The sequence below is a fragment of the Melanerpes formicivorus genome, unplaced genomic scaffold (assembly GCF_026170545.1).
Source record: "Melanerpes formicivorus ecotype bairdi unplaced genomic scaffold, bMelFor1.0.p_v2 SCAF_25, whole genome shotgun sequence".
In the NCBI taxonomy this organism is placed as follows: domain Eukaryota; kingdom Metazoa; phylum Chordata; class Aves; order Piciformes; family Picidae; genus Melanerpes; species Melanerpes formicivorus.
Window position 1 is genome coordinate 8,823,431 of NW_027142377.1, and position 10,991 is coordinate 8,834,421.

General features: G+C 41.0%; 1 protein-coding gene across 2 annotated transcripts in view; it reads right to left on the bottom strand.

Annotated features, from left to right (window-relative positions):
• REL (REL proto-oncogene, NF-kB subunit) overlaps positions 1–1,897 on the bottom strand; it is a 43,001-nt gene extending 41,104 nt beyond the window's left edge. For both annotated transcript variants that reach the window (XM_068153246.1, XM_068153245.1), the window contains exons 1-2: positions 1,098–1,897; positions 546–696 (exon numbers count right to left, since the gene is read on the bottom strand). The gene's annotated coding sequence lies outside the window, so the exon portion shown is untranslated. The remainder of the gene's footprint in view (positions 1–545; positions 697–1,097) is intronic.
• Positions 1,898–10,991: the final 9,094 nt, after the last annotated feature.

The window sequence follows — 10,991 nt, forward strand, 5'->3', positions numbered from 1 at the left end:
GTGTTTTCTTTTTCCACTGCACTACACAAAAGTCTCATATTACAGTAAAGCTAATCTAGTGACCTCTGAAATGGACAAACAGCAAACTTCCTTATGCCACAAGACTAATCTGATGCAGTAGTGCTGTAGTGAAAGAACTTAAGATGAGATGAACGTGGGCTGAGCATAAGGTGCTAAATCTGCAGAAATCAACCTTTTCTGCCTAGAGTGATTTTTTTCATATCTTTACAAGGTAGAGTGCTATTGCTTGTATAGAGAGAATGAACAGAAATGTGCTAGTTACAGCCACAAAAAAAAACCAAAACAAAACAAAAAACCAACCAACCAACCAACAAACCCCCACCACAACCCAAAGCAGGATGGAGAAGGAAGGATAGAAATCATCCCTTTGGCAACAGCAAGCTATTAGAGTACTTTAGTTGTAACGTGAAAAATACATACTTAAGGAAAAAAAAAACAACAAAAACAAACCCCAAAACCCCCACAACAACCAGACAACATAGGCTCATATTAATTCTTCTGCTCCCCAAAACCCCAGCACATACCATGTAGCCGTTATGCATTGGATCCACCAACAGAGGATAGCAATCACTCATGAAGGTTTTTATTACGAGGTTTCCCTTTTCCCTCGGGGCTTGCAAGAAGTTCAGGCTGCCTAACATCACCTTGAGTTTCAAGAGTCTCAGAAGACCACATCTGCAACCAATAATAAAGAAAGAAAATGGTGGTATTGTTTCAATACAGCTCTATCAGATATATCTCTTTTTAATTTGAAGTCTTATACTTTCCTTTTGAATCTCTACCCCAATGACTCAGGTAGTTCTGACTAGTACACAGGTAAAGGATTACACCCAGGAATCACAGAAAGTGACACCACTGAACATACAGAACGCCTACTGGGACCAGTTTATGCATAAAGTCCTCATAGATATGCAAAGCATATTTATGATTTGTTAACTGGCCAGCTACTCACCTTATCTGGACCCGCATTAGCCCTTTGTATAAACTGCCTAGGGCTGTGCGTCACAGTGCCACCTCACCCTGCAAAGCCTTACTGTCAAGAATTGCAAGTCAGTCAATCAGCACCACTGCCTTACCTTACTTGGACACTTAATCTCCACGGTGCAGTTCAAACTGTGTGGCATATACATCCAATTTACTAGTAAGCTGCAACAAAAGTATTTAGATTTACTAAAGAGATCAACATTCTAGTAAGGCTACAATTATTAGTCTGAGCTTTCTTAATTACAAGGTTGAAATTGCTTTCTTTCTCTCACAGAGCAGAGATGAGTTTTGCTTATTTCATAGCCTCGGTCATTTGGCAGTTGCTGCATGACTTGTCAATTTCAGAGCATTTATGGGAAGTTCAACATCCTTTTGGTAATCCCTGTAGTGATTACATAACAATACATTTGATAAATACTCCTTAACTGGCACAGAAATTCCACTCTATAAACCTTAATATTGCTGAAAATAAATAAAATCCAAACAACATCCTCCAGGTTTTCAGCCTGAAATATTGTGCCTTCGGTATAGACAATGTGTCAGTCACCAAGAAGCTCAAAACATTTTCAGGTGTCTGGACAAAGTACTTTCCTCTGAGTAAAGAGCATATGTGTCAATCTTAATTTTAGTTTTTATTAAAAGAAATAGTAAGCTGGAAGAATAATAATTCTTCAAGACATCTGGGGCACAATACACATTGAGAGAAAAGAACTGAAGAGAGTCTTCGTCCTGTGTAGCAGGAAAAAGATCCAGACACAGAGTCTGTTGAAAGAAACCTAGACAAGAAGGGGGAATTGCTATCACAAGCTTATTCTGGCAAATAAATGCAAGAACTAATGGAAGGAAAAGGCCTAACCCCAGAAAGAGATGAGAGAAATGAGCCAGTGGCAAGGATTAATTAGAACAAGACCTAGAGTTGGCTAGAAGGGCAATGTCATATGTAACTTGACTATAAAGACAAAAGAAAACTGCTTAATGGAAAGGTTCCTTCACATGCAGACATAGAGAAGACAAATTACACATAGAAAAGCCACCAGTATCCTAGTTCCATTTCTGATTAGTCTCCAGGGAGACCCTGGAGCACAAGCCAAGTCAGCAGTGTCAAAAATCAATCTGATGAATTATGTGTTTCACAAAGGCTGATGCTCGCTCAAGTTTTCCATTGCACCAGCCTCATCAGTTAGAGGATAAGCTCCAGTATCAGAAGAGTAGGAACTAAGAAAGGGGCAGCTTTGAAACAAAGGGCCTGATTATTGCTGCACCGGCCTTAGTCCTGGCTGTCACAATAGCCTGCCCTTTAGAGCCTTGATGCCACTCCCCCCGTGATGATGAGCAATACGGTTGGGTTTGCGGTGTCTCAAAATGCCCTCTCGTGGTCACTGCAACTATTGCCTCAAAGGGCAGGTAAGGTGTTGCCTTCCCAGTAGATCTCACAGCCTCTGTTTCTACCGGTTTGTCATACTTCTGTGGTTTCATGCTTCTTCCGGTGCAAGAGGGTAAAGATTTTCATGCAAAAAGCAGAGACCGGTACTCTCTGTGGTACCTTAACCTCTCATCTCCACGAAAAGCAGCCGGCCAAGGACAGTTGTGCTTTTCTCCAGGAGTTTCCATCAAAAGGAAACCTGCACAAATAATGATTCTCATAACAGAAAATTAACTGAGACCAAAAGTTCCTACAAAACATTTCTGTAAATATACATAATCACTGGCTTTAAAAGAAATCAGAACAGCCAAATCTTTTTACAGGCAAAGCTTCCACGTGGGTTGTATAGAATTTTGCCTGAGTGATATTAAACACTCAGCCCTGCAAACAACTTTTTTTTTCTTTTTTAAAATAAAACAGCTGTTTCAATTTTTGTTACCTTCTCTTACCCTGCAAAACCAAAATCCCAGAAGTAAACCGATTCAGATTTAATAGGCAAAGTTTTAAAGATACTAGAGACTGATAGTTCAATAAAAGTGAGCCACCAACCCTGTTCCAAAAAGCAGGGATGCTGTGGAATCCGGTAAGAAGCACATTTTGTAGCTGGCTGATTCTAGGATACTCAAACATGGTAACAGCAGAGAGACTTCCATAAACTACAGCTACCTGCAATGCATACTTAATTCTTATTATGGTCTACACTCACCTATAAAAAGTCTGAAGACAGAAATTGGTACTAAGACTTGATTCACTTCAGGATACTTTTATTGCTGCAAGTCTTTCAAGCTTATCTGGTCTGAAGGAAGGAGGAAGGCCTAGCTGCAAGAAAAGCATTAATTCCAACTTTCTTTACAGACAGTGATCAGCTTGATGACAGGTGTTTTGTTTTTTTTAATTGCTGATGCTACCCTATTTCACCATCTTCACCTGTCCTAGTACTGTATTTTTAGACTGACAGTGCTTTAGGGCAATTTTTGGGGGGTTATCATCCTGCCTTCCCAGCCCAACGGGGTGGTCTAAGACTACAACACCTTGGCTGCATAGCAACCCCACAGTCAAACTGATCTCTTACATGGTGAGGCAACTACACGTGATAATACTTACATGTTGTTATAGAGCCTCTCTAATTCAAAACAACTCTTTACTTCATCACATCCTTTGCTCTACAGGACAGCAATTGTTCTGCTGTTTCACAGTGATTCATGCAGTGGTACACTGATTTATTTTTGGGGTCCCTGAGCTCTGTTATGCTACTACTACTCCTCTCCCCAACGGTAGGCAGCTCTCAGGGTACAAAAAGCCTGTCAATAAGAAGTAAACCTGAAAGAATGAAAATGTTCCTTCAAAAAATGCCTGTCATTTTGTGACTTCTTTGGGTTTTAATTATAATTTATATTCCTTTTATGTATCTTAGTTACACATGGTATTGTGGTTTTGCCTCCTGAATATGCATCTTTAAGCTTCAGTGTCAACGGGGAAAAGCGGTACTATGCAGTTGTAGCCCTTTTGCTTCTGCAAATATTCCTGTGACCTAAATCACATACCACACACACACACACAAAAAAAAAACCCTGTTACAAGTGACCCCGTTGCTAAAGAACTTGGTCAGCTCACACTTGCAACACAGTTAAAACCTCATTTACAAAACAGCACTTGCTGTAATTGGTCAAGCTGAAACCATGTCACCTGATGTTTCCAATTGTAATGAAGACAGAACCTTTTCTTCACCTAGCCCAGGACTAACATTAACATATACTTCTGTTCTGGTGCCAGAGGACACCAGAAATGCGGGAAATGAAAAAACAGAAAGTAGGCCACCTGGATAATTTACTCAGACAATTACTGTCTCATCATTGCTATCCCTGCTTGGAAGAATGCTTACTAGTGCCCCTAGAAGAAGAACAGAAAAATAAATATATAGCTGAACGGAACCACAGACTAAATTATATTTAGCATAGCAATTACAGTTTCTCCCAGACCATATGTATTATGAACAACCCATATTTGTGTGGTCAACAAGCCTGCCTTATAAACATCCCTGTAATTAATTTGAAATAACAAAAAACAGGGGTAAATAAATGCTGTGTTATTTTTGCTCCGTTTAACAGTGTTTGGCTCCTTACCTATATACAAACAGTTGATTCACCACCACTGATGAAGCAGAAGTCTCCAGCCAGGAAAGAAAAAGAAGACCAAAGCATGCTGGGGATGAACATGCTAAAGCGATGAAAACCCCAAACAGAATATTGTTTATGAGAATATAAACAGAAAATTAGCTCCTGCTGAACAACTAATTTGATCCTTCCCCTTAATATTGACCATAGCCACTCTATCAATCCTGCTCAGTTCTTTCCTCTCTGTAATACCCTTCCCTTAATACAGAGTCTAACCTGCAATTCTTTCAAGTTTTACCAAGAAAACCTGTCTGTCTTCCAACCCAGAGCTTCCTAATGCAGTGTGCACAGCAGTGCCTTACAAACAGGAGTTTGGTACCTTCATAATTCCTGTTCTGGCTCAGTAAGATGGAAAGGAGACAGAATTCTATGGCTCCCATTACAAGTGTCTCCATCTTTGCTCATAACATAGAATCATAGACTGCTAGGGGTTGGAAGAGACCCCCTTGCAAAGCAGGACCACTTAGGGCAGGTTACATAGGAGCCAGACAGGTTTTGAGGATCTCTAGAGAAGGAGACTCCACAACCTCACTGGGCAGCCGGTTCCAGTGCTCCATCACCCTCACAGTAAAAATTCTCATGTTGAGATGGAATTTCCTGTGATTGACTTCACATCCATTGTCCCTCATCCTATCATTGGGTATCACTGAAAAGTGACTGACTCCATCCTCCTGACATCCAGCCTTCAGATATTTGTAGATATTCATAAGGTTCCCTCCCAGCTTTGCCTTCTCCAGACTAAACATCCCCAGGTCTCTCAGTCTTTCCTTGTAAGAGAGAAGCTCCAGTCCCTTAATCATCCTTGGAGGTCTCTGTTGAACTCTCTTCAGTATCACAGTATAACTAAAGTTGGAAGAGACCTCGAGGATCATTGAGTTCAACCTGTCACCACAGACCTCATGACTAGTAGTTCCCTGAGCCTCTTGAACTGGGGAACCTAGAACTGTACAAAATATCTGAGATATGGTCTAACTAGGGCTGAGTAGAGAGGGAGATGCTTAAGCAGCAAAGACTGATCAACAGCTTTATTCAAGAAATCTAGCAAGATTCATACTCCTAAAGCTAGAGAGAAGGGGTACATCACCTTCCTTCAACTGAGTCCTTTCACTTTTGAGGGGCTTTAAGCAACTCATTAAGCAAGAGTACATTCTTGGGCCCTGGAGGCTCATTGTTCAGTGCAATGAGCAAGCACAGTCTTTGATTACAGGAGTAAGTTTGTATTATTGCATGGCCACAATTTTAATATTCATAGCAATGAACTGTCACAAACCTAATGAAGCATCTTTCTTACAGGCAAAGCTTCCACTTGGGTTGTCTAGAATTTTGTCTGAGTGATACTAAACACACAACCCTGCAAACACAACATTCATTTAAGTATTGTAAGGGAGATGGCTCCCAGCAACTTGCTGTAAACTGTCATTCATTCAGAGATACCAGTTCACATACATAATATTCATAATTCAATTGACTTAATACCTACAACTCCTCCCTAAATAAAATGATTTAGCTTTTACTGAAGGCAAGAGTAATTCCTAGCTGTGGATCTAAATGGGGATAAGTTTGGGACTAAAATGAGTGATTAAAAAAATGTGGTAACATAGCTGTGAGTTGGAAGCAAATCCATGTCGTGTGCTGCTCTGTCTTGTAGTCTGGAACACACATCTTAGGGATTCATGTTTCACCAAGCAACAGAGCCCCTCCAGTTCATGCAGTTCAACGGTATTTTGTGATGCCCAAGGCCTTTATGGCAGCTAAATTTTAAAGGCATGGCAAAACCCCACCACACATCTTAAGCACAAAGCCTCCTACGCTGTCATGGGGTATGCAATTGGGGTATGCAGCTGGAATGATACTTCTGCAAGGATTTACTCCATTGATTAAGAGCTCACCTACATTAATCTTTCACATAAAGTCCAGTTAGATGCTGCAAAAACTGTTAGGCAGCAGAAAGACATCTCTAGCAGACTCTCTAGAGATCAAGAGCCTCAATGAAGACTACATTTTGGACATTGAGAACTCTAGTATTCTGCCTTTTTACTTTCTAAGAATTCACACTTATTAGCCATTCATTTTCTGTAGAAACTAGTACCAACTCCTTAGGAAATGTGTCAATCCTTCCCCCACCCCCAATTCTGTTCTCAGGAATTACTGTGATTCTCCCCCCCAATTCAGCATACCAGGGTGTTAACTGGGATCTAACAGTTCTATGGCATTATGCATTGTGCTAAAGTTCTTATCAAGACCTTTTTTTTTTTCCCCTCTCTTGTGGAGAACCAAAAACTAAGCAAACCTGTCATTAATTTTTTTCTTCTAAAGGTAATCGAGACCTGAAAAGTTGTTTCATTTGCAAGCTTATAAAAAAACCCAAAACAAAACACACAACAACAACAACAACTCATTAAAAAACCCACAAAAAACCCCACAACCAACAGGAAGGAACAGTGGGCTATCACTTATGTAGTGGCTTAAAAATAAGCAGTTGGTATGATTTGTAGTCTAGAGACTATTATGACAGTCTTTAGCTGGATGCAGAGACAGTTACAACAGAATTTAACTGGATTCAGTAACATTTATGCACTGGGAGACCCTACCGCAAGCATGGACCAAACACCACAATCTCACAGTCTAGGAATTTGGTTTTTGGACTAGGAACAAAGTTTCCATCTGACCCTTCATAAATTGTAAAGCTCTGTGGCTTAGATTCCTCATCTCTAAAGCACATATTTACAAATATTGCAAAGAACTCACAAGCATTAAGTGTTTGACAATGTCAGAGAAAGTCCTGAAAAAATGACACCAAATCTTAATAAGAAACTTCTGGTGGGCACCCTCATTCATCTTCTATCCAATGATTTCAGGTAAGAAGTCATATTAAACACTGGTGTTAGTGTCATCCATTACTTAAACACAAGGCCAACTCATGTTTCTTGACAAAAGCTCTCCTTAAGTAGGAGGAAAACAATCATAGAATCGATAAGGTTGGAAGAGACCTCAAAGATCATCGAGTCCAACCTGTCACCCAAGACCTCATGACTTTCTCCTCACCTCGAGCCGTAGCTGCACCAGGAAGTAGCTGAAAACAAAAGCAACCTAAGCTAAAGGAACAGTAAGCAGAAAAGACCCAGGTTCACATACAAGCAGAAGCTGATGGAATAATGAAGTCTTGCTTAAGAGTCACTAAGAAGCTGTGGTTAGTTTCTATGCTGAAGCCTGAAGTTTTTCTAAGTAGTCACTTGGCTTTTATTTGACCTTCACACAAGGACAAACAAAAGTGCAGCAGAGTTTCCCCACTGACATCACAGCCACTAAAATCAGGGATGACCTTTAAGGCTGAACACACATACAGAAGATTTGAGGCTGAACATACAAACCTCTATTTGAGCTCGCTAACTGGGCTGCTGCTTAGTCCACCTCAGCTGAAAGGTGAACTGAAAACAAGTGTAAAGCACAGCCTGAAGAAAATTGAGAACTTACATTCAGTGAGTTTTCCTCACTTGAAGTCACAACATATTAAGAATGAAACAGAAGTATTAACACTGTTGATTACTTATTTCTGTAACAGGAAGATAATTTAATAAGCAGGTTTACAATCTTGCAGGCCCAACATTTACCCTGAGTTACAGTAAACATCTCTGTACTTGCACAACTTAGCATCTGGTGTAGCCCAGTGATTTAATAGGTGATCAGGGAACAGAAACAGGGGATTCCCTGTCTTCTCATTGCTGTTTGCAACACAGTAATTTTCCTCAAAATGCAACTCCCAGAGGTATACTTTTGTTCCATTTGGTGTTTTTTAACTAAATAACTGCAAACAACCACTATACTAAAAATATTTTATATATATATATATCTATATATATGACCTTCCTGTTGTTTATGATTTAGCAGATTGGATTTATTTATTTATTTTTAAATGCATTGAATGAAACCTACACTCTGCTGCTTTATAGACTCTACCAAGAGCTGTTATCCTGCAGAGCAGAAAAGGTACAGTCTGGGTAAAGACCTATAAATAAGCACTCAAAATGAGCTAGGAAAACCAACATACACTACACCGGCTAGACAAAACCAGAAGTGAATGTAGTGATCAGCTACAAGTCTTGCAAGAAATACTTCATGTGCTCAATTCAGAAGCAGGACTAACTTTCTGGCTCCTGATGGACTAATGCCTGCAGAAAACATTTCATCCATACATTTATTGTAATAATAATAAACCAGGTTGGAAGAGACCTTCAAGATCATCGCATCCAACCTGTCAACCAATCCAACCCACCTAAAGAACTAACCCATGGCACCAAGCACCCCATCAAGTCTCCTCCTGAACACCTCCAATGATGGTGACCACCACCTCCCCGCGCAGCCCATTCCAATGGGCAATCACTCTTTCTGTATAGAACTTCTTCCTAACATCCAACCTAAACCTCCCCTGGCACAGCCTGAGACTGTGTCCTCTTGTTCTGGTACTGGCTGCCTGGGAGAAGAGACCAACATCTGCCTGTCTACAACTTCCCTTCAGGTAGTTGTAGAGAGCAATAAGGTCACCCCTGAGCCTCCTCCTCTCCAGGCTAAGCAACCCCAGCTCCTTCAGTCTCTCCTCATAGGGCTTGTGTTCCAAACTCCTCACCAACTTTCTTGCCCTTCTCTGGACTCATTCCAGCAAGTCAACATCCTTCCTAAGCGGAGGGGCCCAGAACTGGACTGAACATGTAACTATTACTTCTTTAGCTCTGTTATTAGAAATCTGTTATATTGCTCACAGCAAGAGGTTTGTGCCTTCTCACTCAAGGAAGAAAGGCTGTACTCCAAAAAAAAAAAAAAAAAAAGTAAATGTGGTATCAAAGAATGCAGGGGGGAACAATCTAATGAAAAAATCACATCAAAGATACCAAAGCAGTCCTGAAGGCCTATGGCCAAGTGCTTCTAATGTCATGTGATTCACAAAGATTTTGCTTTGCTTTTTGTGTGCATGCACTTGGACATGGGGTTTATGAGACCTTTCTGCTATTGCCAAGCAAGGGAAATGGAGCAGAATTAAAACTGCAGGGAAGAAAACAAAACTCTGGCATTTTCTAGCTTTAACTAAAGCTGAAGCATGTCAGTGCTGCATTTTATTTTTGTCATATTACTTCACTGGCTGTGGCTAGTCAACACTTCCTATTTTAAGCCCACAGTTGTAGTTACTCCAAGTCTGCCAAGGAAAAGTATTTTTTTTTTGAGGATGATTACATACACTACACCTCCATCTGGTTTTTAGGAAAAACAAAAGACAAATGATTCAGTCATTTCTAAGAATAATCATGGGGAAGCATACTGCTTTAATAATATTCAAAGAATTCTAAAAATTTTATTATTAAGACACTTTTTCACATTCAGAAACAGGGATGTGAAATTAAGTAGAGAGGCTGTATTGGTATCATGGGATTGCACAGAATGTTAGAGGTTGGGGGAGACCTTGAGAGATCATCCAGACCAACCATCCTGCAAGAGTAGGATCACCTAGAGTAGGTCACACAGGAGTGCATCCAGGCAGGTTTTGAATGTCTGCAGACAAGATAACTCCAATTCCTCTCTGGACAGCCTGTTCTAGTGTTCTGTGACCCTTACAGTGAAAAAGTTTTCCCTTATGTTCACCTGGAACATCCTATGCTCCAGCTTGCATCCCTTGTCCTAGCCTCACATCACTGAGAAGAGCCTGGTTCCACCCTCCTGATGCTTGCCCTTTACTTATTTCTCCCCTCAATCTCCTCTTCTGAGCTAGAGACCCAGCTCCCTCAGCCTTTCCTCATAAGGGAGATGTTCCACTCCTTAATCATCTTTGTGGCTCTACGCTGAACTCTTTCAAGGAGTTCCCTGCCCTTCTAGTACTGAGGGGCCCAGAACTGGATACAGTATTCCAGCTGCAGCCTCACCAGGGCAGAGTAGAAGAGGAAGAGAACCTCTCTTGACCTACTAAGCACACCCCTTCTAATACACCAGGATGCCATTGGCCTTCTCAGCCACAAGGGCATATTGTCAGCTCGTGGTTATTCTCTCCACCAGGAGTCCCCGGTCCCTTTCCCCTTTGCTTTTCTCCAACAGGTCCACCCCCAACCTATACCAGTACATGGGGTTGTTCTTTCCTAGATGTGACTCTGCACTTGCCTTTGTTGTATTTATTAAGTTTCTCCCTGCCCAGCTCTCTGGCAGTACAGTCTTCTGGTGTGGCAGTCAGTCACTCCAGTATTTCTTTGAGAAATACACATATTTGGGTATGTGCTGAATCTCTGAAAAGTTTGAGTTTACACATGCTGGCCAAACTTGCGTGGTAGGCAACGTTACCAGCTTCTCCATTGCACAATGCAGGGAGTGAGCTGGATGGGTGCCTGCAGCAGGCATCTGAGTGCCAAGCT